The following is a 9692-nucleotide window of genomic DNA, read 5'->3' on the forward strand; positions in this document are numbered from 1 at the left end:
AAGCCATCTATGACTGCTCTCATGAAGAGCTGTATATGATGCCCTGCTGCTGTGCATCCTGTTTTAAGCTGCAAGCTCTCTGGAGGCTGCAGTTAGGCCGTAAGAAGGAAAGATTTTGCTTGCGCTCACTCCTCGGGCCCCATCACCACACAGCAGCTTATTAACCTGCACCTGCAATGCTCACTAGTGTCTCTACTTCCAGGGAATAACTGTGGGTTCATAGCAAGGCTCCAGATACTTGTGGGTGTAACTGGGTGTGCTACCTCAGTGCTGGTACTTCTGGCTTCATGCAGCCAGTGCTCCAAGCACAGCCACCCTGAAAATTAATGATGACAAGTGACCGTCTCACTACTACACTGTCACATTCCTTTACATATTTCCTTTATACATGCAATTACGGGATACCAGGGGCACTATAACCAAACCATAGCCCAGCCCAAAGCAAACAGCAGCAGCACAATCCCTGCTTTTGAAAATGCATCAGCCACTCAGCTGCTCTATGCCCTGGCCTACCCAGGAGTAAAGAGAGACTCTTGCGTTAGGTTAGGTCATAACTGATACTAAAGTGATTACAGAAGGAGTTGGGGAAAAAAAATGATATAAAGAACAGTAACACATTGCCAAGACCAGATGGTAATCACTCATGAGTTTTAAAGCAATTCAAGGAATAAATAGCTGAATTGCTGGAGGCTTGTGTAACCTTTCATTTAAAACAGTCTGGGTACTTAGAACTGGAGGATAACATACGTGATGCAGAGATCCCAGAGGAGAATTACAGGAATATCAGACTGATGTCCACATTGGAGAAACTAAGAGAAAATATAAAGGGTTAGCAGACAACTACATAAGCATTGTACCATGAATAATCCATACTGATATAGTCAGTGAAGCTTTATATAAAAGGTCATAATCCTGCTTTTTTTTTTTGTCATGTCAACAAGTTTATGTATGGGACAGGGTTATCTGAACAGCACAGCCTATTTTTAATTCCAGAAGGCTTTGAGAAAAACTTTCCACAAATGCAGCTCTTAGAGGGAAGGTTTTGTACAGTTATAAGATATAAAAGAGAAAAAAAAATCATCAGTTCTTTCACGAAAGAGAAAAAAAAATCATCAGTTCTTTCAATTGAGGGAAGAATCAAGAGGAATGTTTCAGGGGTCTGTGCTGAGACCTCTACTGTTCAACATATTCATAAGAAAACCTGGAAATAGTTGACTGGTGGAACAAGAAAAACTTGTTGGTGACAGCACCTTTACTGGTCAGACTGCAGGCTGACTGTACAAAGAGCAAGACAGAAACAGGATGTGTAATAAAATGATAGAAGATGATAGAAATTATAGAATATGGAAAGAATAATCCTTACTTCACACAAAGAATGATGGACTTTAAACTGGTTTTGACCACTCAGAAAATCCTGTGAGTGGCTCCATCAAAACAACACTCCAATATCTAGCAGCAGTCAATAGAGGAACTCTGATTTTTGGCATTTTTAGAAAAATAATGCAGAACAAAATGTGTGACTGTATAAATCTATGGTTTGTTACTTCAACCTTTAGAGAAGGTTGAAAGGCAACAAGGATGGATAATCAAGGGCATGAAAGCATTGTCATACTAAGGCTAGACACTGCAGTCTGGAAAAGGGATAACTGGGGATGATGTGGTATACACAAAATAATTGTGTCATGGATAGATAGGAATTGATGTTCACTGTCTTTTAGTACAAGAACTGGAGAGCATCAAATAAAGATAACATCAGCCAGGTCTAGTACAAACACAATATTTTGCTTATTCACACTGTAAACAGTAGACTGCAGAATGTGCTGCTAAATTACTTAAGGATGCTAAAAATTGGCATGGGTTCAAAGAGCACAGGTACATGGAAGAGAAATACAATGACATTTACAAATACATTTTAAAACCAGTAAGTCTCTGAAGTGGAAAAATTTGGGGCCTGAAAGAGATTCAGGAAGAGATCTCACAAGTGTTTGCTGTTTCTTATTCTTCTCGAGAAGTCTGTCCATAGGTACTTTTGGCAGCAGGGTACTTGGGTTGCATGGATAAATGTTCTGACCCAGGACAGCCATCCTACTGATCTTAATATATTCATATCCCCTTCTGTCCCAAGGAATAAGAAGATGAATTCTCAGCTTTCAATGAATGAAGCCCCTTTGAAATGCACTGTCCAAAACGAATACACCAGAGAATAAGCAATCCATCACATCACTTACTTTCCTTTAATCTATGTGCAATTGACAAAGGTTTTAAGCTTCTTTGAACATGAGCCTCCAGTGCTGGAGGATCAGGCTTTCTTGTGGAAATCAATTGTATTTCTCTGAATGTTGTGACAGGCTGTAGGTGTCTCATCTGCTCCTGCCTCAATAAAGTTTATTTCTGGTAGCCACAGTAGAGATCAGGACACCTCAAATTAAAATTATAGTAAATGGCTCAGTTAAAGAGGAACTTTTTGAGATATTTCAGAGTGATTCAGGTCTCCCTGAATGTCTTGAGACTAGGCAAATTCTCTTCAGCATCTCATAATTTCCTTGGAAAGGAAAAGATGTTGGGACAAGGAGTTAAAGACAAAGAATGGTAAACCTGGAGGGTAGGGCAGCTGAGGAATGTGGACAACAAAAGAGAAATGCAGCATGGCAGCTGGCAGAAAACAATCAGTGGTGACATAGGAAAAGGCTGTGAAAGCCTAATCCATTTTCAGGAGGTTTCAGTCAAGATTCTAACCTTGATAGCCCCAGATTTCAGTGCTCTTACTCACATTAAATAACATCTGTTCTGTCAGATATTATTTAGAAGACATCTCCCAGTTATCACTGACGCCACCCAGGTGGAGATGCCATCAGCATGGGTTGGAGATAGGGATCTCACCAAATTAACACAGGCCAGAATCAATCTCTGTGCTGAAGCCAGTCTCTTAAGAGATGGAAAACTGCTTATAAGCACTCATTCTTCTGAAATAAAACTGGGGGTTCAGGTAAACTCCTTGTTTAAATATCATATCTCATTTATTTAAAGAGCTTACAGTCTTCTGTATTCAGAATAAGGAAGAATATTAATTTTTAAGGGTATTTCAAGGTAAGGGCAATGGAGCAGAGTGTGTGTGCATGTGTGTGTACATTAGGTCAGAGAAAATGAAACCGATTAAAAGTACAGAATTTCCAAGACTTGAATGAAGTAAAATTTTGCAGAAGGAATCCTGTTCCCATCCTGCAGTCAGCTCTTCCTTGTGTGTTAGATTGTCTAGCATACCAGTCTTGGTGTGCTGTGACTTCTTAGCCCACACCTACTGAACTGCAGAGCTTTACTCCTACAGACATCTGAATATTTTTTTAGGAAAGGGTTCGAATAACTTCATGGCAAATTCAGTGGTGATGGGGCCAGGATTCCTGGAAGATGCAATGCATTTCCAAGATCTCTCATAGATGTGCAGCAGTATGTTAAAATTCAGTATCTAAGATTGTTCCTATTTTCAGTTTTCAGAACACTTTCTCCCATGGAAGTTGCCAACTTTATAGTAGCAGCTTTGTTCATGAACCAGCTCCTGAACTACCTAACATAAAACTGGAAGAATATTACCTATTATCTCCTTTCCTTTTCTAGGAATTAGAAATTTCTAGGAATTAGAATTTTCTAGGAATCAACTATTATCTTCACTTGCACTGAAAGAATTATCTGTTAATCACTTCGGTGAATTTACATCTGTTCTTTGCTGTAAGAAATCTGAATTCTAAATACAATACTTTCAATCTGCAAAATTTTACTGTCTTGAAGTTTGACAAAGGAATCCTTATACAAGGAAGTATTGCATTATGACTGAGAGTTGGTTGCAGCTTTTGAAGGTGAGGTTAGGGGGTATGATTGCATAAAATGCCCGAGAAAACAATACTTCTCAGTAGTCTCTGACTTTATCCTTACCTCACTGTCAGAGGCTTTTGTAACTCTGCTGTTTGCCTTTAACATTTGCTTTCTTAAGTTGTCAGCTGGCGCTAATCCACAATGAGACCTAAACAGAATGTGAGACAAGCACAGGCTGCTGCCAAAAAAGGTGAGTATGTGACCTGACAAGGTCCAAAGTCAACAGAAATGCATTGATTTTTGTGCCTGAAAGGCCATAGCAAACATACATGAGGATATACAACTGCCGGGAGGTACAGCTGTAGTTTCTTACTGTGGCAATGCCCTGAGGAAACTTAATGTAGACACATGTTCTTGGATATGTACCAAGAATCTGGAACACTCAAGGAAGGGAAGAAAAGAGCTTTACAGCAACTTCATTCACTCTGTGAATCCCAAGTGAATCTGATGAGCTTCTTCCTATTAACCTCTGAAATCAGTGGCTAGAATACTTTAAAAAACAGTTGCTTCACACTGGCATTTCTGTTTTATATGAGCAGGTCCCAGTGAAAGGGCACAAAAAGTACTCAGCATATCCTGTTTGCAGATTGAAGCTAAGTGCCCTTCCTCTTTGGCACCAAACATAATTGAGGATGTAGTGGACAACTGAGTCATCCAAACTCAGCTTGGGCTGAAGTCATTTGTGCAAGAACCATAATAATTTTTAATGATAAAGGCAACCATGAAAAGAAAAGCCTGCCCATATGCTGTTTAATATGGATGTATCACACATGGCAATCACAGCCCCAGGTGTATCTGAACTGCTGGAGCAAATAGTTCCTTTCTGATTAACAGCTAATTTTTCTCTCTTAATTACAATCATTTATTTCTTTGAAAGAAAAAAAAAAAAACCAAAAAAAACCAAACCACTCTAAAGACCATTTTAGAAAAGGCAGGACTGAGGAAGTCACCACTGGTTACATAAAGGGTTTCGTCCATGTCTCTGCTCTTGGAGATGTCGGTATTTCAGGCATTGCTTGCAAAAGGAATGCTACAGAGGCACAGCTGACTCGTTGGAATAAAGCTCTAAAAGCACACATGCTTGTGCCACCTGAGAAGGCAGCACTTCCAGGAGAGGAAATGCTGCACCAGCTTCTGTACAGGAAGAAGAACTAACCCTTCTAGATAATCTATAACAATTTTCTTCTTATCCAAAATGCAGACAAACAAGATAACCAGCATGGATGGAAGAATGACCAGAAAACCCAGTCAATTATTCCAGCAGATAATCTTTAAAATATACCCAGAGATCATTGGCTCCTTCTGTTACAATCCCATCTCTTAACCACGAGCTTTGTACCCAGGCTATGCTGGGGTGTTTTACACTCTGAAGAGGGCGTGCCCTGAGAAGGGGAGAGAGATGCCAATCACCAGCATGCAACTAGAACAGAGGGCCTGGTCTTAGCATGAAAGTCCTTCCCTAGCTTTAGACAGTTAAATACTGCAGGAATGGTGGAAGGAGAAGGACATTGTCCATGAGAAAAAATTTGATATCCAAGCAGAATTAATGCTAACACCTCTCGCTTCACAAAACTTGCAGAAAATATGAGTTATGGAAAGATTGCAAGGATCTCCTTTAGAGAGAGACTTAGATGTTTGCCTGTGGTGTGCATTACACTGCCAGTCACTAATATCAATCTCTTAACACCTTCCTAAATACAAAGCCTGTGCTCTCCCTACCACAGAATCGTTGCTTGAACAGACTGCTTCACAGAGGTTGTCACACGTGCAAATGAGGTCACCAAAGGGGAATTATGCTGTCAAACAAAACAAAATCTATCTCAGGCTGTAAACACGTGAGATGTTTTTTGTTTCAGCTTTTGGGTTGGATAATTTTGTGAATAATAGCAGAGGGAAAGAAGGACAAAGGGAAGAAGAAAAAGATAGCAGGGTAGCTACTATCTGCCCGATGGATTTAGTTAATTGCTGTATTTAAATTTGAAATCTCTCCAAGACAGACTGGGGCCTATGCAGGGTTTAAAGATTGAAGTGCATTGTATGTAGACCTAGAGAGAATTTCTTTCACTGGGGCCTGCAAAAGCTGAAAATGCCAGCAGGAGGGAGGTCAGCACAGCCCTTTCAGTATAAGGCAGGCAGCACTGCACCCCACTCACATGCCCAGAGCTAAGCCACCAAGACTGGGCTAGGATGAGGGGCTGGGTGACCAGACCAAGCCAAATGGGCAGAATGGGAAACAGGAGAGAGACAAGAGCAGAGCTACACACCAGTCACACCAGAGTATCAACACAGTATCAGACTCACGGAAGCTGCATGAAATTCTCCCAGGTGGCCTCTCTCGTCTGTCTGAGAGGACTGTGACAAATAGAAGCAAGAACATTGATAGCTTTATAACCCTGAACAGAGACAAAATGAACAGAAGATTACAACCAAGAATAACCAGTAGGTCACTTATCTTGTTCATCATATATTATTGAGAGTCTCTGTATTTTTCATGACCTATGTTCAGTACTTGTCTCATCTTTTTCACATGGTCTTACTGCGCATGCAATTCCAGTGTTTCCAAGTGTCTGGGCAGTTGCCTGTGGTGGCACTTACAAGGGGAATGTTTCAGAAGCAGCAGCTCATGTTGAAAAAAAGTTCTCAAAACTTTTCTCCCCATGTAAAATCCTTTATGACCTGCATAGATATTCTAACATTCTGTCCAAATATTTGTGTCCCTGACCATGCCCTATTATAGCGCCATGTTTTCATTGGAGATCTATCACCTCTTGTCATATCATGTTTTCATTGGATATCTATCGCCTCACCCTTCTTGCCTGTTACCACCTCTGAGTCTGTCATGGGGACTGTAGTTTTTGGATAAAGTGAAGAGGATGCATTTCTGGGATAGTGCTTAATCCCTTGGAGTGATCTCCTTCTGTCTGAGCTATATGGGTGCTATTGTGTTAGGGACAAGGTTTTCGGTAGAAAGTGTGGACAAATCATCCACTTTGGCTACTGCTGAGAAATTTGTTTTCAGAGATTTCATTTTCCAACACAGGAGAACATTAGACTGCAAGATCAGGAGTTAGGCCATACATCAGCTCGCATATATGCAGAATAACTGGTTTTGTTTCTGAGTATTTTGAATGTTCTTTGATTTCTTTGAAAATATTTGCACAACCTTCCTTTTTAATACCTCAGGAGTTAAAACCAATGCAGTGCATAGGAAGAAGACATGAAATAAAAAACACATAATGTTTTCACCTTTTATCTGTCTGTCCCTCCTTCCTTGCAAATGGAAAAATACAGTTTAAAACAGAATGGTGCATGACCAATTTTTTAGTCATTGTGTCTTGTTTTGTGTTTGCAAGATACCCATCATGCTTTAAACCCCCTTTTCAAGCAACTCCCCTTCCTCTCCTTAGAGCAGGGAAATAGGCTGGCCTGCAGTCAAGGGGAATGCAGGTTCAGACAAGTCCTGGAGTGTAAAATTACACTGGTTTTGGCTCAAATTCCATGAGGTAGATCCAACACAGCTGGAAAATACCTACATTTTCCCTGGAAGCTTTGGTATCCCATTACAGTTTCTTTAAGCCTATCGTGACGTTTCTCAGAATCAGAAGCGTGCATGAGAGCACAGAAGCAATTCAGAGAACTCTTGCCTCAGACCAGCCCAAGGCTGTCTATTCTCTAGGTATGTGATCACTCTAAGATCAAGAAAGAGGAGAAAATTGACTTACAAAGTCACAGAGATGGGAAAATCCTTCGAAATATTCAACTAACTCTGCTTCCTTGGCTCTGATCTCTCCAGAACTGAAGAACTGACTTTAGCTCTGTTGTCCTGAGATGAAGCCCTTGCAAATCAAAAATTTCTGTCAATTTCTTCAGATTTAAAAACCTCTTTTCCCACTTTTCTGCAATCCTTTTTCTGAATAGCACCAGGGTGACAAGAAAAACATATGTTTACGTCCCAAAAGCCCAGAGATCTTAACATTACAGATATTTTAAATGCGTTATCTGGCATAACAGAATGAAAGGTAGGAGGCACAGTGTGCCACTGCTTACCATTGTCCCAGGACCATGAAGAGGTGTGTAGAAGCATCTTGGTGCCCAAGAAATTTTGTGATTTCCATTGCATTTTCTTGCCAGAGATGCAGGTTCAAGGCTGTGTACTCCAGAGCTCCCAGGCATGTCACTGCTGCTTTGTGTGTCCTCCTTACCTGTTAGCAGCAGCATCCTTCGGCAATCTCTGGGCCTACATGCAAATCACATGGAAATCACATGCAAATCACAGACTTCACTGTAAGGGATTGCAGGCGTGGTTAAGAAAAATACCAAAACATTTTGTTCATAAAGAATTGGAAGGTAACACAGGAAAATGATATTTCAAACAGCCAACTCAACTTTAGCTATTGCAACAATGCAAGCAAAGCATCCTTCTGTCTTTTCTTGTAAATTCTAAGTCACTAAAAGCACATAAACCTTTACAGTGGAAATAAATGTGATCCAAAGTAATTGGTCCTAGATTTACAGAGGTAGAAATAACCAGACACCCGGACAGGTCTGACTTCGATAGAAGCCAGTGCTTAGGTGCAAATTGGATCAACAATTTCTAACACATCTCTCTGTTTAATTACACAGATCTGTACTGTGTTTTCTTGGCTGCTTGATTTTTTGGCATTTCTTTTCTCTCTAGGATTTTCAGAGGCTTCAGATTTCTACTTTCTACATACCACTTCTTTCTTTCCAAAGAATTCCTGCTCTTTTTTCATGTTCCATTTTAAATCAAGTCCCACCTACAGCACATTTTGATATTTCTGAGCTGTCACTTCTACCTATGATTCATTTTTGCGTGTTTTGTCATTCCTAATTTTGAAGTTTCTTGAAGTGGCTGAGGAAGATGGCAGGTGATAGAAAGATCTACAGGAGAGAAGGAATAAAACATCTTGTGTTTCTTAGTGAGCTAAATTGCAGGCTGTGACATTTTCAACAGTCCATATGGAGGTGATCAAACTGCCTCAAAGGACAGCAAATGCTTCTCCACAGAGCCTGTAATATGCATATATAAGACATTTCAATAATTTCTATCGCCTGGCATTTCTCCTTAGCTCTGTTTCCTATGTTCCCAAGACTTGGGGATTTTTCAGTCCTTCAAGGCAGAGCAGGAAGTGGGCTGATGGAGGTGGCATATTCCCCATTGGCAGAAATGGGCAGATATAGAGGAATGTTGGAGAATATTTTTTATTGCTGTTGTAAAGCTGAAAAGAAAGATCATTGAATAGAATCAAACTACCTGTAAACTTCTGGATTACTATCTCCTCAGATAGATCAATTGAACAAGTAATTAAAAAAAAATCTAGTTCAAATCAGATAAGAAAATCTCCATTCTCCAAGATACAGAGAACATGAAAACATGATACTTCAGGCACTGTGAATAATTTGGAAATCTTGAAATAACTCTACCTAACTGAGACAACTCAAGAGGTTCTGAAGAGATGTATACATTTGTTGCATTTGGGTCCATTTTCCTTTCTTTTTTTTTTTTTTTTTTTTTGTAAACTAAGGTGTCTTTATCAATGTCCCATCTGTCTGCATTCCACAACTGAATTGTAAACCATTTCCCATCTTTCATCTGCAGATTGAGACACACTGCAAGGATCCAACCAATCCAGATATTGGTTCAAATTCATAACTCTCAACTCAATAGCTAGTCCCATTTTGCTTTTTAGATGCAAACTCTAATGATGGCTGCTTAAATTTCACATTGCTTTCTTCTCTGTCAATTACTATATACCTCTTCTTTCTGACATGTCTTGGAACCATTTCAATATGAAGTGTAGGCA

General features: G+C 40.0%; 1 long non-coding RNA gene across 2 annotated transcripts in view; it reads right to left on the reverse strand.

The window, feature by feature from the left end:
- LOC140682635 (uncharacterized) overlaps window positions 1–9285 on the reverse strand; it is a 70631-nt gene extending 61346 nt beyond the window's left edge. The window contains exon 1 of one of the 2 annotated variants that reach the window (XR_012054582.1): window positions 7915–9285. This is a non-coding gene — a long non-coding RNA (uncharacterized lncRNA). The remainder of the gene's footprint in view (window positions 1–7914) is intronic. The other variant, XR_012054581.1, reaches the window with a different exon arrangement.
- Window positions 9286–9692: the final 407 nt, after the last annotated feature.

This window comes from Taeniopygia guttata, chromosome 2 (assembly GCF_048771995.1).
Source record: "Taeniopygia guttata chromosome 2, bTaeGut7.mat, whole genome shotgun sequence".
NCBI lineage: Eukaryota > Metazoa > Chordata > Aves > Passeriformes > Estrildidae > Taeniopygia > Taeniopygia guttata.